We start from the raw sequence: 27,905 nt of genomic DNA, 5'->3' as shown, positions 1-27,905 counted from the left end.
GTGATTGCCAAAGGCTGTGAGTAATCATAGCTTACAGCAGCAGGCTGGGTTCAGTTCTGGGCTGCACCTGCTTAAAGGGAGTTAATTTTTTGTAGGTCCTAAAAGCTAACGAAAAAAATCATTGAGCATGTGGGAAGTAGGCTTGCAGCAAGCCTGATGAGGTTCAGTTCAGCTTAATGGCCCTGCGGTGTACCTTGGGTGAGACTGGTTCTAGGGACATAGAGAATCAAACAGTGAGCCTGGCCCACAGAGTTCACAGTCTGGGAGAGAAGACATACAAGTAAACCGATACTGACACTGCAGTGGTGAGCAGTTATGAACTGGGGAGCACACGGAAAGGAGCATGCCTCTGTAAAAGAAAAAAAAAACCTTTTATATGGTGTATGCTCATATTCTTTCAATCCACCTCCCTTTCCTTCCTTCCTGTTTCCTCAGTTCACATATAATTTATTGAGCACATACCCTAAGACCAAAGGGTGCGGCAGTGGAGCTGAGAGAGGAGGAGGGAAATTTAAACAGTAAGACAGTAGAAAAAAAAAAAAAAAGACAGTAGAAGTTATCAGGCTTCATGACTAATTGTCCACCTTGGAGGGATGATGGCATCATTCACCTAGCCTGGGAAACAGTTATCTTTTGGGGTGGAAATTTAAAGAACAAATTTTAAAGAGCAAAGAAAAATTTGCTAGGGGTGCTAGACCTTGACTTCATTTGAAGAAATCGTTCTTAGAATATTGGATTTCCACAGGATGTATCTGTTATAAAAATGAAAGTGAGGAGGTCTAACAGGTTGGGAATAATGAGATACTTGGGAGTCACTGGTTAGTGGTGAAAGTCAATGCAAAATTGAAAATGGGGTAATCACATCAGCTGACAGCAGGCTAAGATAGATTAAGGTGAAAAAGATTTACAGAAGAGAGGAAAATAGATGAGAGGCATTTCAGGAGCAGAGAGTAAACTGGGTAGGAAAAACCAAAAAGATGGAATGAAACTGCAGAAGATGAAAGGATTTAAGGTGGACTACTTACAGCAGGGAGGTGGTGCTGATGATAAAGGCAGCCTCTTTCAGCAACAGAATTTGAATAGAAGGGAAGAAAGTGTGAAGCAAGAGGAAATTGGTCCCGGGAACAAATGAATCATCTTCATGTAGTAGCTACACCCTGGGTAGCATGATTATTCATAAACAAATGCAGATTTCCTGCGGTGGTAGTGATCTAGGCTTGGAAAGCACAGTCCTAATGTTAGGTTGCCAAACTGATCTAAATTAAAGGGCCTGTTTCTCTAGATTGAAAATTTTTAGTAACACTAACTTACCTTTACAGCATTTTCTTAATATAGCTGAAAGGACTGTTAGGGTATCAGGTGGCAGAAGGAATTTACTTCCAGCTTTTCCTTAGGTTGGGTGGACTTCACATGTAAAATGGTGGTAGCATAGTACCTAATTCACAGAGTTGTTGTGAGGATGAATCATAGTTTCCCGCTGAGCCCCAGTTTCTCTTGTTATAAAAAGGGGATAGTGATTTTTTTTTTTGTACTGTGACTCAGAAGTATGTGGCAAAGGCACACTTAGGAATGTACAGGAACAGCTTTCATTGATGAGAAGAAAGCTGCTAGGTTATATTTTCTCCAAAGTGGCTGCTCAATTATTATTTGAATGTCTCCTAAAGACTTTAGTAACTTTCTCATTATGATTTATTATTATTAGGGCACAATCTAAGATAAGGTGAAATCATCCTATGATGTTTTTGTACAGAAAAATAGACTGGATCTATGTTGACATCTGCTGTTTAACCAAAAGTCATAGAACCCAGTATAACAGGCAGTATTATTCAGTGGAGGGATGTTACATAAATCCTTTAGTGAAATTTAGGGCAATTTCACCCACCAGGGCTGATGAAGACTGTTGCACCCATCTTTTGATAGAAATACACATATATGCAAAAACACATGGATATGAACCTAAAAAATATTGAGAATTAGGGCATTCTGGAACCAACAAAAATTTGCACTAATATTTATTGAGTATTTTCTACAGGTCAGTTCCTTTATCTCTAACCTTCCCAACAACACCAAGGCAGACAACAGAAAACTGACATTCAAAAATGTTACATAACTTGCTCAGGTCATAAAGCCATAGATGACAGAACTGGAATGGCTAGTATCAGGATCTGACAACAAGGTTTCTGCTCATTCTAGAATAGTACTCTGAAAAAAATTCTGTATTTGGAAACTTTGGGGACCAGAGAATTTGGAGAATTTCTCTTTGTTTTTCGTTCTGACGCTGGCACCCTAGAGGTTGCGTGAGACATGGGCTATCTGCAGACTCCACTACACAGAAAACAATTTCCTTCCTTCAGAGCCTTACCCAGGATTTGGCTGGGGGTGGGGCTGGGGTGGGGTGGGGTTAACGGAGGGTGGTTAGTGAAAGATGGATGGGTCTTTTCTTACCTTTAAGTTGTTTATGAATTTCAGGACAACCCGATGGCTATTTTCTTCTCTTGCTCAGCATTTTTTTTCCCTACTTTATAGAAGGGGGGGTGGAGGGGATGGAGGGGTTGAGGTTTTGGTATCTGTAGGAAATTTCTGTAACGCACTGCACGGTAGATCCAAAAAAGTTAAGGTCAAAGACAATTGCCTCATCTGTTCTGTGAGAGGATTTGTGTGTGTGTTCGGGGGAAAAAAAAAAAAAAAAAAGGTCTGTTCTGGGTCACTCGTCTTTCACGCAGACACACTGAAGGGACCAGAAGAGATTCCGTGCCCCCCTCCCCCCCAGGAGAGATGAGACGAGGAGACTTCCTCACGCTCCCGCTCTCAGGTGCCAGTCCGAGTGACAAGAACGTGCACGTACCTTCCGCAGAGAAGGAAAGGGTGCTCGGGGTCTGACGGGGGGTGGGACCGCCAGGGGTTTGTGGGAACCGAGGGGCTTCCGGCTCCCAGGAAGCGTCGTCAGGGGTGAGAGGCGGGCCGCGAGCCGCAGGCGGCGCAGGGAGCGCGGGGCCCCCGCCACCCCCAGGCCGCGCTCCCTCGCGTTCCCTGCCGCTCGTGCCCGGCGTGGCCGCCGCAGTCCCGGCGCCGTAGCCAGACGTGGGGTCCAGGGGGCGCTGTGGCCCAGCGGCGCGGAAGGCTGGAGCGTCCACCGCGACGCCGGAGGCTTCGCCGAGGATCCCCGCCTGCAGCACCTCGGTCGTCCCGCCGCAGCCTTGCGCCCCTGGCCTGGCCCTGCGGCGCTCCGCCGGGGTCTGCGTGGGTGCGGCGGCCCGGGAGCCGATGCGCCTGGGCGGGCACTGGGCCTCAGCAGCAGCAGCAGCAACTGCGGCGACCACAGCCCCGTCAGGAGTGGGAGGCTTCGCGGTGGCTCCTGGGGCCGCGCCGGTGCCCTCCGGAGGAGGCTTTCGGCTCCGGGACGACCCTCCTGGCCATGCTGAAGCGGTGGTGGCCGCTGTTCGTGGTGAGTGTGGTGCGGCGCGGTCCCGACTCGCCTGCTTGCCGCCGCCTGTGGGGGCCCTGGCGGCAGCCCTGGGGCCGGGCGGACGGGGCGTCCTGTCGCTGCGGCCGCCTCCCCCACCCCGCAACTCTGGGGCCTCAGCCCTTATTTCTCGCGTCTCCCGGGAGGATGGAGGCCCGTGGGGTGCGACTAGGCCCCGCGCTGCCGAGAAGCCGTCGCCCCGGCCTCGGTTTCGGTGCGGCCCGGTGTGTGGAGAGAGGCTTGCGGGGGGGGGGGGGGGGGCACGGGCGTCCTTGGGCTTGGCCCGGGCCGGGCGGAGCGCAGCCTCTTAGCCCTGGCCCTGCTTGTACATCCCGGAGGGAGGCGGAGGACGCCTGTTTGCAAACAGCCTCGGCTTCCCCGCGCCCTGCACTCTGTTCTGCAGAGTCCCGGGGGGGAAGGGAGGGAGGGCAGGGTGAGAACCCGGGTGCAGAAAGTGCGGGGTCCTGAGAGCCCCTGGTGTACCTGGAGTGTCATTCACGGACATGACTTGCTTGAGAATAACCTTTTGCGTCTTATTTGAGGTGAAATTTCATCACCTGCTGGTAGCTCATCCTTGCTTTCTTATATTACATCTTGTCTCTAAGGGTAGTCTTCCTTGGAGAAAGCCCTGTCCCAGCTCTACAATGCTAAGTTTCCTAGATAAACACTCACAGTTAGAAAAATATCTTTCACAAAAGGTATCCTCCTGCCAAGAGAGAAATATTTTAGCGCTTCTGTCCACGGTACAAAAGTGTCCCACCTAAATAGATCCAGAGAATGAGTGGCAAGAGGATTTTAAGTCGTAGTAGTTATTCTAATAACAAGTACCTGACGGAATTGGTATCTATTCTACATTTTAGAACGAAAATGATTTGTATTGGTATTAATGTAAAAATATGTGATTAAAGTTTGATACCATAAGTTAGATATTTGGATGTTTTAGATTTATGATAGATGTAATTACTAGTTATTTTTGTTTTCCTGCTAAGTTTATTAAGATTGTGAGATTTAAAGGTACTTGTAGAACTTTTATAATGATGGAAAACATAAATTTGCTTATTGTACAGAATTCAGAAAGTTTAGAAAGATGCTGTGTTGGGCTGTCAATGAATGTTTAATAACTGAGGAGAAATCACCCTTAATCCGTAATCTTACAGATAATACTTTTTGATGGTCAGATTTTAAAATGGGGTTATACTGATGATAATTTATTTGAGAGGCAGACACACAGGCAGAGCACAAGAGCCAGAGAGAGAGCGCGAGTGCCTGCATGAGAGAGATACCCTCCATTAATTTACTCTCCAAATGCCACCATTGTCTGGGGCTGGGACTGGGGCTTGGTGAAACTCAATCTAGGTCTCCCACATGGGTGGCAGGAACCCAATTCTTTGAGCCTTCACTGTTGGGGCTTCATTAATAGGAAACTGGAATCAGGAACCCAATCTGGGAACTGAAAACAGGTACTGCTGTGTGGGCTGCAAGTGTCTTAATGGGTGTCCTAAATCAATCACTGATCAGCCTAACTGCTTGCTCCTGATGGTGAGTTTTTCATTTATTATTTCAGTATATTGGGTTCAGAATTGCCAACTGTTGCCATTGCCATTGGTATACCTATGAAAATGTTTCACTAAATTACATGTGAACCATAGATGAATTTGTTCATTAAAATGGGATAGTATTTGTAATTACCTAAAAGATCCCTGACTTCACCTTCTATGCAGCATGAGGAGTCCATTAGGTCTAGGGAGGTTTTTGAGGACCTACTGTGTTAGATGCTGTAGCCTTGTGTAGTTTCTGTCAGCTTTTGCTTACATGTTTCTAACTGTAGAAAATTGGCTTTATTACTTTTTTTTTGTTAGATTTATGAAGTTCTTTAAAATTCTTATTCAGTTTTCACATATACCTGAACAGACCAACATTTGAATCAGTTGGGAGTTTTTAAAATATGCAGATCCCAAGGTAGGCATTTGGCCTCAAGGTTAAGCTTTCAGTTGAGACGCTCACATCCCATATCAGAGTGCCTGGACCTGAGTTCTGGGTTTGCTTCTGATGTCAGCTTCTTGCACATGTGCACCCTGAGAAGCAGTCTGTGCTAGCTCACGTACTTGAGTCCATGCCACCTACGTGGGAGAACTGGATTGAGTTCCGGTTCCTGGCTTTGACCTGGCCCAGCCCAACTGATGCGGGCTTTTGAGGAGTGAATAAGCTGATGGGAGCTCTCTCTCTCAAAATTTAAAAAATACATATATTAAAAAACACATGCAGATTCCCGGCCTTTTGAATCAAAATTCTAGGGATGATGATGGCCCAAAGATGTTCATTTTTTATCATATTCCCAATTCTTAGTTCTAGTAGTTTGAGAACCACTGATATAATAACTTGAAAGTTAACTAACTTTGCAGAGCTGAATGTGTCTGTTTTCTAGAAAAGCTAAAGCCATTTCTCATAGCAACAGTTAATGATGTTATACTGTTAGAAAAATATTTTGAGGGACAGCTGTCAACATTTGTTGGGAGCCTTCTGTGATATTCTGTGGTGTTAAAGGATACCTGGCCAGTTGGCTTTTTTTTTTTTTTTTTTTTTTTTTTTAGAGATTTATTTATTTGAAAGGCAGAGAGAGAGATAATGAGAATCTTGCGTCCACTGGTTCACTCCCCAAGTGGCCACAATGCTGGAGCTGGGCCAATCTGAAGCCAGGAGCTTCTTCTGGGTCTCCCACGTGGGTGCAGGGGCCCAAGTACTTGGACCGCCTTCCACTGCTTTCCCAGGTGCACTGTCAAGGAGCTGGATTAGAAGTGGAGCAGCCGGGCCATATGGGATGGCAGTACCACAAGTGGCGGCTTTACTTGCTATACCATAGTGCTGACCCTGCCAGTTGGTTTTTAATGGACCCAATGTCAATGTCTGTGCAAAATGTAGAAAGTTATTTAACTTACCTTGCAAGATCTTTAGGTTCTAAAAATGTATTGTGATCTGTAAAAGATTTTTGTAAAATTTCAGCTATGAAGTGCCTGTCTTAGGTGTACTGGGAAACAAAAATGACGAAGGATTCTGCTAGCAATTAGCTAATTGTGGAAGCAGGACAAGTATAATTAACTGTTACAGGGCAGGGTCAGACAAACGTTGTAATTTAGTGGAACATGCTAGATCTCTGTTTAAGGCTTCTATGTCTCATCCAGGATCTTGCTCTTTAAGAACATCTTAAAGATTCTTTTTATTTGAAAGGCAGAGTTACAGAGAGGCAGAGGCAGAGAGAGAGAGGTGTCTTCCATCCGCTGGGTCACTCCTTAGGTGGCTGCAATGGCTGGAGCTGTCCCTCTCTGAAACTGGGAGCCAGGAGCTTCTTCGGGGTTTCCCATGTGGGTGCAGGGGCCGAGGACTTGAGCCATCTTCTGCTTTCCCAGGTCATTGCAGAGAGCTGGATTGGAAGTGGAGCAGCTGGGAATCGAACTGCACCATATGGGATGCCAGCATTCAGGTGGCAGCTTTACCTGCTATGCCACAGCGCTGGTCCCTTTTTTTTCTTTTTTTTTTTTAAGATAATTTTTCTATGTGGGTATTTCTTTATCTTTTAATTCCTGATCCAGTGTCTTCTTTGAGGAAATAATCGTGTATGTTGCCTGGTAAGAGTTTTATATTAACTTCTTTAGAAAGGCAGAGTGAGCAGGGATGATTCCATTCCTTCCTCTGTTGCTAAGATACCACTGTTCATTCCATTCAGTAAACTTTTATTTGGCACTTGTTATGTACTGGCTGTAGAATGACTGCAAGACACAAAGCTTGTTTAAAACATAATTGCCCAAATTTTAGTTTAAGTTCTTATGTCCCTAAAGGGGTGGGGATTGTGTATGTGTGTATGTTATGGTTGTTAGTTGCATGATACGGTACAGAGTATGGGCCAAGATGTGGGCAGGAATTCTAGTACACCTCATAGAGCAATGTGGCATTTAGATTCTGAGTTTCTTTTTATGTACTGTTGGAGCAACAGTTCTCCTCCCAGGGAGGTAGAACAGGTTCCTGAGATAAAAGAATGAAAAACAATTGGCTCAATGTTTTCAATATAGATGCTAAGTAAATGCTCAATTCCATTCTTCCTTTTGGGGAAAGCAAAAATAAAGACCAGGAATTGAAATTTCTGTGTGAATTAAAACTTGATAGTTTTCCTTTTTTTTTTTTTTAAAGCAAATACATCTACTTTTAGAATTCTTGACTTTTATTTTTTTAAACTTTTATTTAATAAATATAAATTTCCAAAGTACAGTTTATGGATTACAATGGCTTCCCCCCCATAACTTCCCTCCCACCCACAACCCTCCCATCACCCACTCCCTCTCCCATTCCATTCACATCAAGATTCATTTTCAATCATCTTTATATATAGAAGATCAATTTAGTATATATTAAGTAAAGATTTCATCAGTTTGCACCCACACAGAACATAAAGTACTGTTTCAGTACTAGTTGTAGCATTAATTCACATTGAACAACACATTAAGGACAGAGATCCTACGTGAGGAGTAAGTACACAGTGACTCCTGTTGTTGACTTTACAATTTGACACTCTTGTTTATGGCGTCAGTAATCTCCCTAGGCTCTAATCATGAGTTGCCAAGGCTATGGAAGCCTTTTGAGTTCGCTGACTTCGATCTTATTTAGACAAGGTCATAGTCAAAGTGGAAGTTCTCTCCTCCCTTCAGAGAAAGGTACCTCCTTCTTTGATGGCCTGTTCTTTCTACTGGGGTCTCACTCACAGAGATCTTTCATTTAGGTCCTTTTTTGAATTCTTGACTTTATTTTTTAAAGATTTATTTTATTTATTTGAAAGGCAGACAGGCCGGCGCCGCGGCTCACTAGGCTAATCCTCCACCTTGTGGCGCCAGCACACCGGGTTCTAGTCCCAGTCAGGGCACTGGATTCTGTCCCGGTTGCCCCTCTTCCAGGCCAGCTCTCTGCTGTGGCCCGGGAGTGCAGTGGAGGATGGCCCAGGTACTTGGGCCCTGCACCCCATGGGAGACCAGGATAAGTACCTGGCTCCTGCCATCGGATCAGCGCGGTGCACTGGCCGCGGCGGCCATTGGAGGGTGAACCAACGGCAAAGGAAGACCTTTCTCTCTGTCTCTCTCTCTCACTGTCCACTCTGTCAAAAAAAAAAAAAAAAAAAAAAGGCAGACAGAAAGTGATCTTTCATCTCCTGGTTCACTTCCCAAATGGCTGTGTCAGTTGGGGTTGGGCTGGGCCAAAGCTAAGACCCAGGAACTCCATCTGGATCTTCCAGATGGGTGACAGGGGCCCATGTACTTGGGCATCTTCTGTTGCCTTCCTAGGTGCATTAACAGGGGGCTGGATCAGAAGCAGAGTAGCCCTGACTCAAACTAGTGATCTTGTATGGGATTCGACCATTGAAGTTGGTGACTTAGCCCAGTGTGCCACAACATTGGCCCCCGTTTGATATTTTTTGAAAGAAAACAATTTTAGGGGCTGGTATTGTGACATAGCTGGTAAAGCTACCGCCTGCAGTGCCAGAATCCCATATATGTGCCAGTTTGAGTCCTAGCTGCTCCACTTCTGATCCAACTGTCTGTAAATGGCCTGGGAAACCAGTGGAGGATGGTCCAAGTGTTTGAGCCCCTGCATCCATATGGGAAACCTGGAAGAAGCTCCTGGTTCCTGGCTTTGGCCTGTCCCAGCCTTGACTGTTGCAGCCATTTGGGGAGTGAACCAGCTGATGGAAGAGTCTCTCTGTGTCTTTCTCTCTCTAACTTTCAAATAAATAAATCTTAGAAAACAATTTTAATCCTGACTTTATTTTTATTTTTTATTTTTTGAAAGATTTTATTTAATAAATATAATTTTCATAGGTACAGCTTTTGTTATACCTGCCCTCCCACCCCTACTCCCATACGACCTCCTATTCCCTCTCCCATCCCATTTTTCATTAAGATTCATTTTCTTTTTTCTTTTCTTTTCTTTTCTTTTTTTTTTTTTTTTTTTGACAGGTAGAGTGGACAGTGAGAGAGAGAGAGAAAGAGAAAGTTCTTCCTTTTGCCGTTGGTTCACCCTCCAATGGCCGCCGCGGCCGGCGCACCGTGCCTATCCGAAGGCAGGAGCCAGGTGCTTCTCCTGGTCTCCCATGGGGTGCAGGGCCCAAGCACTTGGGCCGTCCTCCACTGCACTCCCGGGCCACAGCAGAGAGCTGGCCTGGAAGAGGGGCAACCGGGACAGAATCCGGTGCCCTGACTGGGACTAGAACCCGGTGTGCCGGCGCCGCAAGGCAGAGGATCAGCCTAGTGAGCCGCGGCGCTGGCCAAGATTCATTTTCAATTATCTTTATATACAGAAGATCAACTCTATACTAAGTAAAGATTTCATCAGTTCACACCCACACAGACACACAAAGTATAAAGTACTGCATGAAGACAAGTTTTACTGTTAATTCTCATAGTACAACTCATTAAGGACAGAGGTCCTACATGGGGAGCAAGCACACAGTGATTTAACAATTGACACTCTTATTTATGACGTCAGTGATCACCCTAGGCTCTTGTCATGAGCTGCCTAGGCTATGGAAGTCTTTTGAGTCCACAAACTCCATCAGTATTTAGACAGAGCCATAAGCAAAGTGGAAGTTATCTTCTCCCTTCAGAGAAAAGTACATCCTTCTTTGATGGTGCTTTCATTCCACTGGGATTTCACTCAGAGATCCTTCGTGTAGATCATTTTTTGCCACAGTGTCTTGGCTTTCCATGCCTGAAATGTTCTCATGGGCTTTTCAGCCAGATCTGAATGCCTTAAGGGCTGATTCTGAGGTCAGAGTGCTATCCAGGGCATTTCTGACTTCATTTTTAGATAATAAATTAGTAGTCTCTGTTTATAGGGTACACTTGTTGCACATTATTTATTTGCAGAGTTTTACATTGTTCTTTAATTTTTCTTGTGTGTACCTGACTTACATTATGTAGAGCACTATTATTATATAATAATCACATCACTTCTTGGCCTTTTGGCTAAGATCAAGTGTATAATAATCACTGGAAAACATATAATTACAGATGTTGACTAAAATAGTTCATATACTTTTAAAACAGTGATGTCACTTTATTAAGCTTAAGAACTGAAGAATTTTTAAAACAGACTTTTCCTTATGAACTACAATAGTAGATAAGATCTAAATTTTGTAACTGTCATATATAAGTTCCAGTCTTTTTTTTATGATTTATTATGTATTTGAAAGAGCTATAGAGAGAAAGGGAAACAGAGAAATAGGTCTTCCATCTGCTGGTTTATTTCCCAGATGAGTGCAACAGCTCGGGATAGGCTAGACTGAAGCCAGAAGCTTCATCCATGTTTCCCCATGTGGGTGGCAGGGCCCAAATACTTGGGCCATCTTTCACTGCTTTTCACAGGCCATTAACAGGGAGCTGGATCAGAAGTGGAACAACTGGAACTCGAACTAGCGCCTGTATGGGATGCAGGCATCTCAGGCAACTTTACCCACTATGCTACACACTGGCCCCCAGGTTCCAGTCTTGAAACCTGTATGACCTTGGACAAGTTTCTTAACTCCTTTATGCCTCAATTTATTCTTCCAAAAAGTAAAGCTGATAATACCACACTGTAGGATTATTGTGGAGGATTAAATGATACAATATGCAAATCAGAGCTATAGTTCAGTTTTGTGAGTCCTGGTAAAGATAAGTGTTGCTCTGGAAGTGGGAAATATATTTTTTTTCACTTGGGTTTGAAAGAGCTTGAAAGATCATTATTTACACATTTTACTACTAAGGAATAAAATTAGCATGATCAGTTTTTAAGTGTTACAGATTGTTAAATTAAGGATGGACCAAGGTACAAATAGAATTAGTATTTTAATTGTATAGTTAGTAAAATACCTTATGCCTTTATCATAGTAAATTTATCTAATAAAATAACTTGCAAATGCTATATATAAAATGTTTTCTATTTAAAAAATTAACTTTAAATTTTTTCTTCTAAATTACTATAAGCCTATTTACAGAACTGAACTATAGGAAAAGTTAGAAAAATATGTAATGCTTTTGTACTTTGACTTTTTGAAAGGTTTTATAAAATAAGGTAAAGATAAAGAAAACTTGGGGCCAGCTTTGTGATGTAGTGGGTTAGGCTGCTGCCTGTGATGCCGGCATCCATATGGACACCTGTTCAAGTCCTAGCTGCTCCACTTATGATCCAAGTCCCTGCTAATGTGCCTGGGAAACAAAAGAAGATAGCCCAAGTCTTTGGGTCCCTGGGCCATATGAGAGACCTTGGTGAAGCTCTTGGCTCTTGGCTTCAGCCTGGCCTAGTCCCGGCTGTTGCAGCCATCTCGGGAGTGAACCAGTGGATAGAAAATCTCTCTCCCTCTCTGTGTCTCTCCCTCTATCTGTAGCTCTGTGTTTCAAATAAAATTGATTAATAATAAAAAAAAACCTCTGTGGACACTTTGAAATCAAGAAAAGTCATTGAGTTCATTTTGGGTGAAGTTAAAGAACTTAATACAATACACATTGATGGGAATCTTGAGGCATTTAGATTTTATATTACAGAATTGCAAAAAAAAACTTAAAATTATTTCTCTAAATCACTTTTCAGTTTAGAAATCCTTATACCATCTTAACCTTTTAGCTATAATATTTTTTAATTTATAGTGATTAATTATCCTATTTTTAAATTTGCTTATTTGAAAGGCAAAGGGAGAGAAAGAGAGAGAGATCTCTCAGGGACTCTAATCTGTTGATTCATTCCCCAGATGCCTGTAATCGTGGGACTTAGCCAGGCCAAAGCCATGAGCCAGGAATTCAATTCAGATCTTTCACATGGGTGGCAGGGACCCAACTACTTGAATGATCACCTGCCACCTCCCAGGACTGCATCAATGGGAAACCAGAATAAGAAGCAAAATCAGGACTGGAACCTAGGTACTCTGATATGAGATACAGGTATTCCAACCAGCATCTTTTTTTTTAAAATTTATTTTTAATTTTTTGGACAGGCAGAGTGGACAGTGAGAGAGACAGAGAGAAAGGTCTTCCTTTGCCGTTGATTCACCCTCCAATGGCCGCCACAGCTGGTGTGCTGCGGCCGGCGCACTGCACTGATCCCGAAGGCAGGAGCTAGGTGCTTCTCCTGGTCTTCCATGGTGTGCAGGGCCCAAGGACTTGGGCCATCCTCCACTGCCTTCCCGGGCCACAGCAGAGAGCTGGCCTGGAAGAGGGGCAACCGGGACAGAATCCGGCGCCCTGACCGGGACTAGAACCCGGTGTGCCGGCGCCGCAAGGCGGAGGATTAGCCAAGTGAGCCGCGGCGCCGGCCGCTAGCATAATGTTTTTAGGCTTCAAATCCTGTATCAGTACTTTTTCTTTAAAAAAAGATTCATTTTATTTATTTGAAAGGTAGAGTTACAGAGGGTGAGAGAGAGAGAGAGAGATCATCCTTCCACTGGTTCACACTCCAGGTGGCTGCAATGGCCATGGCTGTGCCATGCCAAATCCAGGAGTCAGGAACTTCTTTGAGGTCTTTCACATGGGTGCAGGGGCCCAAGTACTTGGGCCATCTTCTGCTCATTAGCAAGAGCTGGATAGGAAGTAGAGCAGCTGGGACTCAAATCCGAGTGCCCATATAGGATGCTGGTACTGCAGGTGGCAGCTTAACCCACTATGCCACAATCCCAGCCCCTCTTCATTTCTTTTTATTGCCAAATAATATTCCATTGTGTGGGTATATACCATGTTTTGGATTGTTTCTACTTTTTGGCTATTGGGAATAATGTTATGAACATTCATGTATGAATTATTGTGTGGCCATTTTTTTTCTTCATTTATCTTGGGAATACAAATGGGTGAAACTGCTGGTCAAATGGTAATTCTATATTTAACTTTTTGAGGAACTGCCAGACTGTTTTACAAAGAAGCTGTACTTTTTACATTATTTTTTTATTTTTTTTTTTTTGACAGGCAGAGTGGACAGTGAGAGAGAGACAGAGAGAAAGGTCTTCCTTTTGCCGTTGGTTCACCCTCCAATGGCCGCTGCGGCTGGCGTGCTGCAGCCAGCGCACTGCACTGATCCGATGGCAGGAGCCAGGTACTTATCCTGGTCTCCCATGGGGTGCAGGGCCCAAGGACTTGGGCCATCCTCCACTACACTCCCTGGCCACAGCATAGAGCTGGCATGGAAGAGGGGCAACCGGGACAGAATCCGGTGCCCCGACCGGGACTAGAACCCAGTGTGCCAGCGCCGCAAGGCGGTGGGTTAGTCAAGTGAGCCGTGGCGCCGGCTCTTTTTACATTATTATCAGCAGTAAATGAGGGCTCCAATTTCTTCACACTCTCACCAACACTTATTGTCTATCTTTTTTTTTTTTTATTATAATCATCCTGGTAAATGTGAAATGGTGTGATAAGGATATATCTGAGGTTTATAACTTTATTTACAGTCATTAGGCAAATTGTTGAAGCTCTTACTTGCCAGATTTTTTGATGATAAAGAGTGTTTTTGGTTTCAGAATAAAAGCTGTGAATCTTCTAGTTTCCTTTTTAGTAAACAGTGAACTCTGTGGCTGGAACTGGTTAACCACATTGCTGGTTAACCTCACTGGTGATGTGAATGGTGGTTTGGGGACTTGAACTATATAAAGACCATCAAGAGCCTGCCTCTCTCCCTCCCTCCCTTCCTCTTTTCCTTCCTTCCTCCTTCCCTCCCTGCCTTGCTCCCTCTTTTCCCTCCTTCCCTCCTTTTTGGATTTATTTATTTATTTGAAAGGCAGACTTACAGAGAGGCAGAGAGGCAGAGAGAGAGAGAGAGAGAGAGACGTCTTCCATCCGTTGGTTCACTCCCCATATGGCTGAAACTGCTGGAGCTGGGCGGATATGAAGCCAGGAGCTTCCTCTGGATCCCACACAGGGGTACAGGGGCCCAAGGACTTAGGCCATTTTCTACCACTTTCCTGGGCAATAGCAGAGAGCTAGATCGGAAGTGGAGCAGCAGTGACTCGCCCACATGCGATGCTGACACTACAAGCGGTGGCTTTATACACTGTGCCATGGTGCCAGCCCCAAGAGTATTTTTTTTTTTTAATTTGGCAGGTAGAATTATAGACAGAGAGATAGATGAGAGAAAGATCTTCCTTCTGATGGTTCACTCCTCAAATGGCTGCCACAGCCGGCACTGCGCTGATCCAAAGCCAGGAGCCAGGTACTTATCCTGGTCTCCCACATGGGTGCAGCCGCCCAAGCACTTGGGCCATCCTCCACTGCCCTCCCGGGCCACAGCAGAGAGCTGGACTGGAAGAGGAGCAACTGGGACTAGAACCTTGCATCCATATGGGATGCTGTTGCTGCAGGCGGAGGATTAACCAAGTGAGCCATGGCACCAGCTCCCAACAGTATTCCTTAAAAAAAAGGCAATTATAAGGGGCCGGTGCAGCGGATTCCATATGGGTGCTGATTCAAGTCCTAGATGCTCCACTTCTGATCTAGTTCCCTGCTAATGCTCTTGTGGAAGCAGTGGAAGATGGCCAAAGTCCTTGGACTCCTGTACCCATGTGGGAGACTCAGATGAAGCTGCTGGCTTCAGCTTGGCTCAGCCCTGGCTGTTGTGGCCATCTGGGGAGTGAACCAGTGGATGGAAGATCTTTCTTTTGTCTCTCCCTCTCTGTAATTTGACTTTCAAATCAATAAATAAACCTTTAAAAAGGGCAGTTTTAAGCTCTAGGTTTAGTTTTTCTTTAACCCTTCTAAAACATTTCTAAAAATTTAGACTCCAGATGCATATGAACCATTCCTAAGCACTCAGGTCTGACAGATTTTAAGGATTGCATTATGTCTCAATAAAACATAATTTAAAATAAGTACAGGTTAGCCATTTCTTTTTTCTTCTTATTCTTTGTTCTTACTTGTAGGATATTACTCTGTTTTTTGTTCTTTACTCAAGGTCTTAAAGCTTTCCTATGAGATTTTGTGGGATATAGTTCAAAATCCATAATAATAACTTGCTAATGTTTCCAGTTTTTCAAACCAGACAGGAAATACTGCAGGGAACCATTGTTTCAGTAAACAAAGTACACATTTTGGCCTACATTCTGCATAAAGTGGATCACCCCCTTAAAATTAAGATCACTTTTAGAACATACAATGCTGAGTTTGAATTGAGCTAAAAGTCTTGCCTGATTTGTTTTACAGTTGCTTTGGATGCCATAATTTCCATATAAAGCTACAAAAATAGCAGTTCTAGAACCTTTTCTGTAGAACTAATTGTGGGGAGCAATCCGGACTGGACTGAGTTACTGGAATTAAGACTTATTCTATGCACCTGCTCTCCCACAATATGGCGCTGGGAGAGGAGAAAACAGCTTCTACCCAGCTGCCTCCAGTTCAACCAATAAACAGTAGGACTTGCTCCTGATTGGAGGAGAGCAGCGTACTCGGCGTGTGGGCAGCCGAGTTGGGATTGGCGGAGGAGGACTATAAAGGAGGAGAGAGACGGCATGCATCAGGAACATCTAAGGGGAACATCTAGCTGAAGGAACACCTGTGCAGCCCCCGAGAAGAGCCGGCCGGCGGTGTGCTGCTCCCCTGCGGAAGTGGGGAATGTGGCCAGGGGGAACTGCCCTTCCACGGAGGTGGAAGGGATAGTAGCCAACCCGGGAAGAACCAGCAGCAAACCCGGGGAGGGCCGAGCAGACGAAAGAACAGCGCAGGGTCTTGTGTCGTTCCTCCACGAAGAGGGGGAGCGACACTAATGAAGAGGTTTTTACTTGTGTTTGTAATATGATTTGATTCCTTTTTGACCTTTCATAGTTAAGGTTTGGGTATTTTATCTGCCAAAGTTTCTTTTATTAAAATGAAGAAAGAATAAATGGTACATGCTTTTATTAGTTCTTCTTAGTACAGCAAAGTCTATCTCAGCATTATATTTATTAAAATAAATTGGGCAGGTTTGGCAAAGCTGTTAAGATGCTGCTTGGGACACCTGCATCTCATTTTGGAATGTCTGGGTTTGAATCCTGCCTTCTCTCCGGATTCCAGCTTCCTGCCAATGTGTATTCTGGGTGGCAGCATTCTCAAGTTGTTGAGTCCTGTCACCTATGTGGGAGAGCTGGTTTGAATTTCTGGCCTCCAGTTTTGGCCTGATCCAGCCCCAGCTATTGTGGTATTTGAGGAGTGACCAGCAGTTGAGAGATCTCTCTCTCTACTTTGGCTGTCTGCCATTCAAAAATTTTTTTAAAAAATTGAGCAAGCAATATCAAAATTTCATGAAGACATTCTGTCAGGATTTATGTAAACCATAGTTTCTGTTTTTCATTTTTAATTGAAAAAACAACCCCTAACATGTAATTTAAATAAAATTATTTGCCAGTTCCAGAAAATCCTGAAAACTTCAGCATACACTATATGGAATTTTTTGTGATTCTGGTGATATAACTGCTGTCCAGAGTATTTAAAAAATATTTATTTTCTTTTTATATGAAAGGTAGAGAGAAAGAGATCTTCCATCTGTTGGTTTACTCCCCAAATGCCTGCAACATCTGGGACTGGGCCAATCCTAAACTTGGAACCAGAAACTCAATTTGGGTCTGCTCCATGGTTGGCAGGGACCCAAGTGCTTCACTATCACCTGTATGCATTACTTAAAACCTGGATTAGAAGCATAGCCAGGACTCAAGCTCATGTACTCCTGTATGGAATGTGGGAACCTAAACAGCACCTTAACTGCTGTGACACTCCCTGTCTCCTTTCTTTTTAGTAGTTGAAATGAATTGTTTTTGTGGTTATTGTGAGGCCACTCTTGGAAATTTCTGCTCAGTGTCTAAAAAAATGAGCTGTAAATTCTTTAACCTGGCATACAGCCCTTGATGATTTGTTTCCAACCTGATCATTCCTCACTTTCTTTTTTGCAACCTTCCAAGATTCCACATTAATAAAGTTTTCCTTAATTTGTTTACCTTGTATTACTTGTGTAATATAAAAGCTTTACCAATGGTGTGCTATCTTTCTGTTAGGTGTTTCACGTATGTTATTTCTTACACTTACAGTGACGTTGTAACATTCATAGTATTTTTTTTTTATTTGTCAGGTAGAGTTATAGACAGTGAGAGAGAGAGACAGAGAGAAAGGTCTTCCTTCCATTGGTTCACTCCCCAAATGGCTGCCACAGCTGGCGCTGCACTGATCCGAAGCTAGGAGCCAGGTGCCTCTTCCTGGTCTCCCATGCAGGTGCAGGAGCCTAAGCACTTGGGCCATCCTCCACTGCCCTCCTGTGCCACGGCGGAGAGCTGGACTGGAAGAGGAGCAACCGGGACGAGAACCCGTCGCCCATATGGGATGCCATTGCTGCAGGCAGAGGATTAACCAAGTGAGCCACGGCGCTGGCCCTGACATTCTTAGTATTACACGTGATTTATAGATGAAGGAACTGAAGCTTGCAGAAGTTTTATTGATTTTCCTAAGTCTAAGTCTACATCCATGATTTAACTCTATGTACAACGTCCACATTCTTTTTTCTTTTTCTTTAATTTTTAAAAAATTATCTATCTATCTGTATCTATCTACCTGCCTATCTATCTATCTATCTATCTATCTATCTAATAAACAGAGTTACAGAGAGACAGGCAGATAGAGAAAGAGATCTTCTATCTGCTGGTTCACTCCCTAAATGGCCACAACAGCCAGGAGTGGTCCAGGCTGAAATCAGGAACCCAGAACTCCATCTGGGTTTCCAGCATAGGTGCAGGGGCCCCCAAGCAGTTGGACCACCGTCCACTGCTTTCTAGGCATATTTAACAAGGAACTGGGGGCAGGTGCTGTGACTTAGCCAGTTAAGCCGCTGTCTGCAGTGCCATGGGCACTGGTTTGAGTCCTGGCTACTCTATTTCTGATCCAATTCTCTGCTAATGCACTTGGGAAAGCAATGGAAGATGGCTCTAGTACTTGGGCCCCTGCACTGACATGGGGGACCTGAAGAAGCTCCTGGCTCCTGGATTTGGATGAGTCCAGCTCTGGCTGTTGCTGCCATTTGGGAGTGAACTATTGGTGAAAGATCTCTCTCTCTCTTGCTCTTGCGCTCTCTATCTCTGTGTGTGTGTGTGTGTGTGTGTGTGTGTCTCCTTCTCTCTCTGGGTAACTCTGCCTTTCAAATTAATAAATAAATCTTAAGAAAAAAAGCAAAACAAAAGCAAAAACAAACAGGGAGCTGGATGGGAAGCACAACAAGCAGGACTTGAGCTGGCGCCCAGGTGGAGATGCCAGCATCGCAGGGAGTAGCTTACCCTGCTGCACCACAATGCCGGCCCCCACCTTGTTTTTTCTGAACCTCTCTGTGTGTCTGTATTTAAGATTTTTCCATTGTGCTTCAGGAATATTAATACTAGGAGAGCAGAAGTTTAGTTGATCGACTTTGGTGAATATTTGCCTATAAAGTATAGTACTGGCATGTAACATTTGGTACGAGAAAAATATGTGTGTCTGTGTTGTATGTATTTTGGAAATTTCAGCTTTAATATGTTGGTATTTTTGAAATACATAAATGTCTGATTTGCTGTGATTAAAAAACCATGGTAACTGATTTGGACCTCAGTTTTCTGACCTGAAGATTGGTGGTAGTCTAGATAGAAAGTCCCCTCCTGTATTTAATATTCTATTTAATATTTCTAAAGAAGAGCTGCATGAAAACATAGATGACTTATAGATAACCCCAGGCAATGGTGATGAACTTCATAGGTGAAGTAACAAGTGAAGAGGGGTGGACACCTGGTAGTGGCTGAGAAAGACAGAAGAACCAAGACCAAGGAATTGTAATTTACATAGAATTTTCCTTGGAATCACTGTAGAGAATATACTGCTGAATAAAAATGTTGGAAATTGGTTTGTGGTTGAGGCCTCGGCCTTCTCTGGCTCTTACCTCCTTTCTTCTGCCTTTTCTTTTGGTAGCATACATACGTTTGAGAAAAGTGCATCTGGAGCTGTTTTATATGAAAATAAACAGATCATCAGTAGCACACTTGAAATAATTAAGGCTTTCATATAGCTCATAATGTGAGAATTCACTAATTAAAATGTGGACCCATTATAGTAAATCTTCAAAGAGATTGTTTATAAAGCAAGGGATGTTGTGTTTTCAAAAAGGATGAAATGCATTTTGATGATAAAATTTTCATAAAGCCTTTCCACCCTCAAGGTATAACAGATACAAATATTGATATAGGAATAGACAGGTGATGTTTTGACTAGCTGAAAAACTGTTAACCAGTTAGAAAATGGTTACCTTTTTTCTTGTTAGCTTCTTTTGGAGTCCTTGGATCAGTGAATCTTGACTTTGTAAAGAAGTCATCTTAGTCCAGGATTTCTAAAGTGTGTTACCTAGAAGCAAAGAATGTTCTTTTTTTTTTTTTTTTGACAGGCAGAGTGGACAGTGAGAGAGACAGAGAGAAAGGAAGGTCTTCCTTTGCCGTTGGTTCACTCTCCAATGGCTGCTGCGGCTGGCACGCTGCGGCCAGCGCACTGCGCTGATCCGATGGCAGGAGCCAGGTGCTTTTCCTGGTCTCCCATGGTGTGCAGGGCCCAAGGACTTGGGCCATCCTCCACTGCACTCCCTGGCCACAGCAGAGAGCTGGCCTGGAAGAGGGGCAACCGGGACAGAATCCGGTGCCCCGACCGGGACTAGAACCCAGTGTGCTGGCGCCGCAAGGCGGAAGATTAGCCTAATGAGCCGCGGCGCCAGCCACAAAGAATGTTCTTAAGTCAAACTACTTTTTTTTTTTTTTTTTTTTTTTTTTTTTAAGATTTATTTATTTATTTGAAAGAGTTACAAAGAGAGAGAGATCTATCCTCTGGTTCACTCTCCAAATGTCTTCAGTGGCCAGGGCTAAACCAGGCTAGTTTCATCCAGGTCTCCTACATGAGTTGCAGGAGCCCAAAGCTTGGGCTGTTCTTACTGCTTTTCCCATGCCAGTAGAAGGAAGCTGGATTGAAGTGGAGCAGCCAGGACATGAACCAGTGCCCATATGGGATGCCAGCACTGCAGGTGGCAGCTTTACCCACTACACCACAACACGAGCCCACAGTCAAATAAGTTTGATTTAAGTTTGAGTTTTTAGCATATCATTATCAGGTAGACATTTGCAGATACACATTAGTTTTTTTTTTTTTTTTTTTTTTTTTAAGATTTGTTTTTATTTGAAAGATAGAGTGATAGAGAAGGAGATCTTCCATCTGCTGGTTCACTTCTCAGATGGCTTCAACAACTGGGTCTGGGCCAGGCCAAAACCAGGAGCTGGGAACTCCATCCGGGTCTCCTACATGAGTAGCAGAGGACCAAGTCCTTGGACCATCTGCTGCTGCTTTCCCAGGTGCATTAGGAGGGAGCCTAGGCACATTAGCAGGGAGCATTAGAAGTAGAGCAGCCAAGTCTCGAACCGGAGCCCACATGGGAGGTTGACACTGCAGGTCGTGTCTTTAATTTGCTGAGTCACAGCACCAGTCCCTGTTGTTGCTTAAGATTGATTTGTTTGAATGGCAGAACTACAGAGAGGGAGATATCTTCCATCCTTCGTTCATTCCCCAAATGAGTAGGAAATAGCCAGGTCTGGACCAGACCCAAGCTCAGAACTCCAGCTGGTCTCTCACATGGTGGCAGGGGCCCAAACACTTGGGCCATATTCCACTGCCTTCCAAGGTGCTATAACAGGAAGCTGGATCAGAAGCAGAAGCAGAGTAGCCAGCTGTGCTCTGATGATGGATGATAGCACTATAAGTGGCAGCTTAACCCAACTGTGCCACAATGCCAGCCCCATAAAGTTTTCTTTTGTGTTTAGCCCCAAATCTGTGCATCTCTACTATCTATCCTTTCATTGTTTGCTAAAATTATACAGAATAAATAATTACTCTCATCTTAATAGCTAAAGATGACAAGATAGTACCCTGTTTTTCCTAGCGTAACGGTTAAAAACACAGGCTGTAGAGTCAAACCATCTGGATTCCAATTTTAGTTCCATTACTTTTACTTTGTAATTGTGGGCAAGTTAATTAAATTTTTATGTACCTTAGTTTTCTCACCTGTAAAATGGGAACAAAAGAAGTAACAGGTGAGAGGTTGGAGTTGTGATATAGCAAATTAAGCCACTGCCCACGCCTCCAGCATCACATATGAGCACTGATTCATGTCCTTGCTGCTCCACTTCTGATCCAGCTTCATGCTAATGTGCCCGGGAAAGCAGAGGAAAATTAGCCCAAGTACTTGGGCCCCTGTACTCACGTGTGAGACCCAGATGAAGCTCCTGGCTTTAGCCTGGCCCAGCCTTGGCCGTTGTGACCATTTGGGAAGTGAACCAGTAGACAGAATATCCTTCTCTCTTTGTCTCTCCTCTTTCTGTAACTCTGCCTTTCAAATAAAAATATCTTAAAAAAAAAATAATGGGTTAAATGAAACAATACATGGATGGTTCAGGTTCCCTGGGAAGCAGACACAGATAGATTAGTAGTACAAAAAGTTTTCTGGGCATGTCAACCGCAGACTCAGTCTAATGCAGGTCTGAAAACAAATCTCAGATGTCATAACAGAGACAAACAAATCGTGTTAGAGTAGTTCTGCAGTGGGTAGAAATGACCAGATTTTTAATATACTCACCATGTTTAATCACTGGCTAGGACCTATCCATGTAGAGGATGGACTACACTGAAAGGCTGAGCTGAATTCTGAACATGCTGCAGCTGGAGGCTGTTTGTAACTATACTCCTTGCCTGTGAATGGGAATCTTTAAATTAAAATTTATTTATTGGAGCTGGTGCTTGCAGTGCCAGCATCTTATATGGGCATTGGTTCATGTCCTGGCTACTCCACTTCAGATAAAGCACATTGCTAAGGCAACTGGGAAAGTAGTGCTTGGGCCCCTGCACCCAAGTGGGAGACCTGGAAGAAGCTCCTGGCTTCGGATCAGCTCAGCTCCAGCCATTGCGGCCATTGAGGGAGTGAACCAACAAATGGAAGATCTCTCTCTCTGTCTCTGTCTCTCTGCTTCTGCCTCTCTGTAACTGTCTTTCAAATAAGTACATTTTAACAAATTTGAGAGGTAGACAGAAGAGCTACCATCTGCTGGTTGACAATAACTAGCTAGCCCCTGGGCCAGGCTGAAGCTGGGAACCAGGAATTCAATCCAGGTCTCACAAAGGGTAGGAGGGAACCAGGTACTTGAGGCATCACCTGCTCCCTTCCAGGGTGTGTATTAACAGGAAACTGGAATAGGTAACTGACCCAGTACTTGGTCCTAGGCACTTCAATATAGGATGCTGGCGTCCCAGTTAGCATTTTATCTGCAAGGCCAAACATCAATTCTCTCTTTTTTTTTATTTTTTTTTATTTTTTGACAAGCAGAGTGAACAGTGAGAGAGAGAGACAGAGAGAAAGGTCTTCCTTTGCCGTTGTTTCACCCTCCAATGGCCGCCGCGGCCGGTGCACCGCACTGATCCGATGGCAGGAGCCAGGTGCTTCTCCTGGTCTCCCGTGGGGTGCAGGGCCCAAGCACTTGGGCCATCCTCCACTGCACTCCCTGGCCACAGCAGAGAGCTGGCCTGGAAGAAGGGCAACTGGGACAGAATCCAGCACCCCGACCGGGACTAGAACCTTTGTGCCGGCGCTGCAAGGCGGAGGATTAGCCTAGTGAGCCGCAGCGCCGGCCTGGCAATTCTCTTTTGAAGGGAGATCTAGGTGACTGCTACAGTCAGTTTCTTGTGCTGCATAAATCTTGTCTCTCAAACTTTTTGAGAGTAGCCCCTACATGGTTCCATGGACCTCTCTTCCTAAAGGGAAATATAGAAAGTTAATGAAACAGCCTTCAGCCCCTAATTCTGTAGCTGGTCTCAGGGTCACAGTTGTTCTGTCTACCTTCCTCCACTGTCCAATCTGAGTTACCCTTGCCATCAGGTATCATTTCTGCTGGTCTTGGTTGTTAATCTAGTGGTAGCTCCAAACCCTTCTTTTCTTTTTGAGAGATCTGAGGACCATAGGTTTGTAAGGCTGGAGTGGTTACATCTGTCCTTTTATAATCACAGCTGGGAAAGGGGAAAGTAAATGGTACTTTGTGAATTACCTTAGTTCTATGCATATTCCTTCTGTCATTGTGTGACAACAGTCCTCACTTCCTCCTGAAGATAAGAGCTAAGTAACCCTGCCAGGATGGTAATTCTTCTTCCTGCCTCTTGATTTTTGGACACAGGGATTCCCAAATGCACAAACTATGACTATGACTGTAACTGTAACTTGATACATAGTCATAGTCATATACAGACTGTAACTGTAACTTGTAGTTCATTAAGATCTTTAATGTGTCTCCTGGCACCTTGGCTCTGTAGAGCCCAGCTTTGCAGAGATGGGAAGCATAAAGTCCTTCAGTGGATCTTTGGGAATGATGGCAAGTGGAGAAGTGGAGTGTTTTTGTTTTTTTTTTTTTTTTTTTTTTAAACCTCTTGGTTCTCAGACCCATGTATGTATTTTTCCTTTGGGAACTTAGCTCTGAATCAGCCCATATATATACTAGAGGATAGTGTACCATTCTTTCCTCTGAGGAGGTACATCGGCTATTTTCAGCAGACCATTCCAATGTTCTATAAGACAGGCTATTTCTTGTATGGACCTGTTAAGGCCAAGACGTTGGGTTTCATGGTTAAACATGCAGGAACTATTTTTCTGATAGTATGGTTTTCCTGTGGAACTCTAGGGGCTTGAATTGTGATTCTGCTGCTGAGACTTACTAGAAACTACACTGTATCTTTCTATCATTTATACCTCCAACTGCATATGAGGATAGGAACCGTTTGCTTTACAGCGTGGACTTGCTGTAGAGTTAAAGCTGGTGGCCTGAGGCTGACACTGTGGCGCAGTGGGTTAAAGCCCTGGCCTGTAGTGCCAGCATCCATATGAGTACTGTTTAATTTCCCTTCTGCTCCACTTCTGATCCAGCTCCCTGCTAATGTACCTGGGAAAGCAGTAGAGAGTGGTCCAAGTCCTTGGGCCCCTAGCATCCACATAGGAGACCCAGAAGAAGCTCCTGGCTTCAGATTGGCCCAGCTCTGGCTGTTGCAGCCATTTGGTGAGTGAACCAGTGGATAGTAGATCTCTCTCTCTCTCTGTCTCTACCTCTCTCTCTGTAGCTTTGTCTTCTGAATAAATAAAATAAATCTTAAAATAAGCCATTGACCTTCATGTCAACCCATAGTTTAGATTGCAGCACAGAATGTAATGTAATGTCTATAGAATCTGAGAAGTCCACCAGATATTATACTTTGTTTTTGTAGTGGGAAATGCAAGATGCAACAATTTTTCTTTTGCTTTGGAAAGGATTTTTTGGCATGACCTTGACTTTTGAACTCTTGGGGAGCATCAGTGGTACCGAGGCTTGAGTGGCCATTTGGGATGCCCACATCCCAAGTCAAGAGTGCTGAATTCAAATCTCAGCTACTCCATGCTTCTGATCTATCTTCCTGCCAATGTGCCTGGGGGACAACTGTGTACCTGGATTCCTGCCACCCATGTGGGAGGCCTGGATGATGTTTCTGGCTCCTGGCTTTGGCCTAACCTAGCCCTGCTTGTTGTGGGCATTTGGGGAATGATACAGCAGAGGAAGATTTCCCTTTCTCTCTGTATCTCCCTCTCTCAGTCACTCTGCTCTTCAAATAAATAAATAAATAAATCTTAAAAAAAAATACCACTTCACTGAAATGGCAGAACTGATTACATCAAGCTCTGCATTTTCATGGGTTCGCATCTGGCTGGATTCAACCAGCCACCTGGCGGTGCCGGCACACCGGGTTCTAGTCCTGGTCAGGGCGCCGGATTCTGTCCCGGTTGCCCCTCTTCCAGGCCAGCTCTCTGCTGTGGCCAGGGAGTGCAGTGGAGGATGGCCCAAGTCCTTGGGCCCTGCACCCTATGGCAGACCAGGAGAAGCACCTGGCTCCTGCCATCAGATCAGCGCGGTGCGCCGGCCGCAGCGCACTGGCCACGGCGGCCATTGGAGGGTGAACCAACGGCAAAGGAAGACCATTCTCTCTGTCTCTCTCTCTCACTGTCCACTCTGCCTGTCAAAAAATTAAAAAAAAATATTAAAATATGCTGTATCTGTACTGAGCATGCAAACTTCTTTTTCTTGTCTTTATTCCCTAAACAATATGGTATACTAACTACTTATATAATATTTGCAGAGGCCGGTGTTGTGGTATAGCAGGTTACATCTATGCTTGCGATACTGTCACCCAACATGGGTGCAAGTTTAAGTCCAGCTGTTCCACTTCCCATCCAACTCCCTGTTAATGTTCCTGGGAAAGCAGGGGAAGATGGCCCAAGAACTTGGGCCCCTGCATTCACATGGGAGATCTAGAAGAAGCTCCTGGCTCCTGGCTCCTGGCTTTGGCCTGACCCAGCTCTGTCTGATGAGGCCATCTGGAGAGTGAACCAGCAGATGGAAGACCTCTTTCTCTCTCTCTCATTCTTTCTCTCTCTAACTCTGCCTTTCAAATAAATAAAATAAATGTTAAAAATAGTTTGCATTGTATTAGGTATTACAGATAATCTAGAGATGACTTATTTTAAAATTTAAAAATTTATTTTCATTTTATTTTTAAAAAAGATTTATTTAGGGGCCAGCACTGTGGCATAGTGGGTAAAGCTGCCTCCTGCAATGCAGACATTCCTGTATGGGTGCTAGTTTGAGTCCTGGCTGCTCCACTTCTGATCCAGCTCTCTGCTATGGTCTGGGAAAGCAGAAGATGGCCCAAGTCCTTGGGCCCCTGCATCTGCGTGGGAGACCTGGAAGAAGCTCGTGGCTCCTGGCTTTGGATCAGCTGAGCTCCCTCCATTGCGGCCATTTGGGAATGAGCCAGTGGATGGAAGACTTCTCTGTTTCTCTCTACCTCTGCCTCTCTGTAACTCTGCCTTTCAAATAAATAATATTTAAAAAATTATTATTTATTTGAAAGGCAGACTAGCAGAGAGAAAGGGCAAGACAGAGAGATTTTCCATTTTCTGGTTTACTCTTCAAGTGGCCTCAATAGCCAGGTCTCAGCCAGGCTGAAGCCAGAAGCCAGGAACTCCATCTTGATCTCTCACATGGGTGGCAGGGGCCCAAGTACTTGGGCCATTGTCCTCTGCCTTCATAGGTGCATTATGGATTGGAAGTGAAGCAACCAGTATTTGAGTCAGCACTCTGATATGGGATGTCGGTGTTGTAAGCATAGGCTTAACCTGCTGTGCCACAACGCTAGCCCCTATTTTCATTTTATTTGAAAGCTAGAGAGACAGAGAGATGATGAGATAGACAGAGAGAGGTCACTCATTGCTTCACTCTCTAGATGCCCACAATAGCCAAGGTTGAGCCAGGCCAAAGTCAGAAGCCTAAAATTCCATCCAGCTCTCCTGTTGTTTGTTGGGACCCAAAAACTTGGGCCATCATCTGCCTCCCAGGGTGTGCATTAGCAGTAAGCTGATCAAAAGTGGAATAGCTGGGTTTTGAATCAGGTACTCAAATACTCCTAAGTTGTGTTGCTGCACCAAACACCCACACCTAGAGATTAAATAAACTATACAGGAGCATGTGTGAAGATTATGTGCAAATACTGTGTCATTTTGCATAAGGAACTTTAGCATCTGAGGGTTTTGGTGTCCTCCTAGAGTCCAGGAACCAATCCCTCAATACCAAGAAACACCTGTATTTATATAGTTTTTCTTCCATCCCTTGGAGCATATGTATCTTACCAAGCACTTCAGCATACAAGCCACTTTTTGCTTATCTTGCAGTATCAACATGATATCATTGATTTAATGGGTAAGAGTTCCATGAATACTGCATATTACTAAAAAGCTTCTTGATTTAATATCTTTTGTGCCAAAATAAATTTATCTCTTACTATAGAATTAAAAAAATTAAATGCAGAGAGATGAAGATAGATCTCTTTTTAACTTTTATTTAATAAATATAAATTTCCAAAGTGCAACCTTTGAATTATAGTGGCTTTCCCCCCCCATAACCTCCCTCCCATCCACAACCATCCCATCTCCCACTCCTTCTCCCATCCCATCCCATTCTTCATCACGATTCATTTTCAATTATCTTTATATACAGAAGATCAACTTAGTATATACTAAATAAAGATTTCAACAGACTGCTCCCACAAAGACACACAAAGTATAGAATACTGTTTGGGTAGTAGTTTTACCTTTAATTCACATAGTATAGCACATTAAGGACAGAGATCCTACATGGGGAGCAGGTGCACAGTGACTCCTGTTGTTGATTTAACAATTGACACTCTCATTTATGATGTCAGTAATCACCCAAGGCTCTTGTCATGAGATGCCAAGGCTATGGAAGCCTCTTGAGTTCACCAACTCCGATCTTGTTTAGACAAGGCGATATTCAAAGTGGGAAGTTCGATTAGAGAGATCTCTT

At 44.1% G+C, this 27,905-nt stretch overlaps 1 protein-coding gene and 1 long non-coding RNA gene across 8 annotated transcripts in view; one reads left to right on the top strand and one right to left on the bottom strand.

Annotated features, from left to right (window-relative positions):
- Positions 1–27,905, bottom strand: part of LOC103350185 (translation initiation factor IF-2) — a 64,933-nt gene that overhangs the window by 31,851 nt on the left and 5,177 nt on the right. Inside the window, exons 2-3 of the long non-coding RNA XR_011390051.1 lie at positions 2,846–3,767; positions 297–349 (exon numbers count right to left, since the gene is read on the bottom strand). This is a non-coding gene — a long non-coding RNA (translation initiation factor IF-2). The remainder of the gene's footprint in view (positions 1–296; positions 350–2,845; positions 3,768–27,905) is intronic.
- Positions 3,305–27,905, top strand: part of ZFYVE9 (zinc finger FYVE-type containing 9) — a 210,229-nt gene continuing 185,628 nt past the window's right edge. For all 7 annotated transcript variants that reach the window (XR_011390704.1, XM_070078506.1, XM_051857767.2 and 4 more), the window contains exon 1: positions 3,305–3,445. The gene's annotated coding sequence lies outside the window, so the exon portion shown is untranslated. The remainder of the gene's footprint in view (positions 3,446–27,905) is intronic.

The sequence above is a fragment of the Oryctolagus cuniculus genome, chromosome 7 (genome assembly GCF_964237555.1).
Source record: "Oryctolagus cuniculus chromosome 7, mOryCun1.1, whole genome shotgun sequence".
NCBI lineage: Eukaryota > Metazoa > Chordata > Mammalia > Lagomorpha > Leporidae > Oryctolagus > Oryctolagus cuniculus.
Note: the sequence above shows the minus strand (reverse complement) of the source record. Positions and strands in the feature narration are given on the sequence as shown.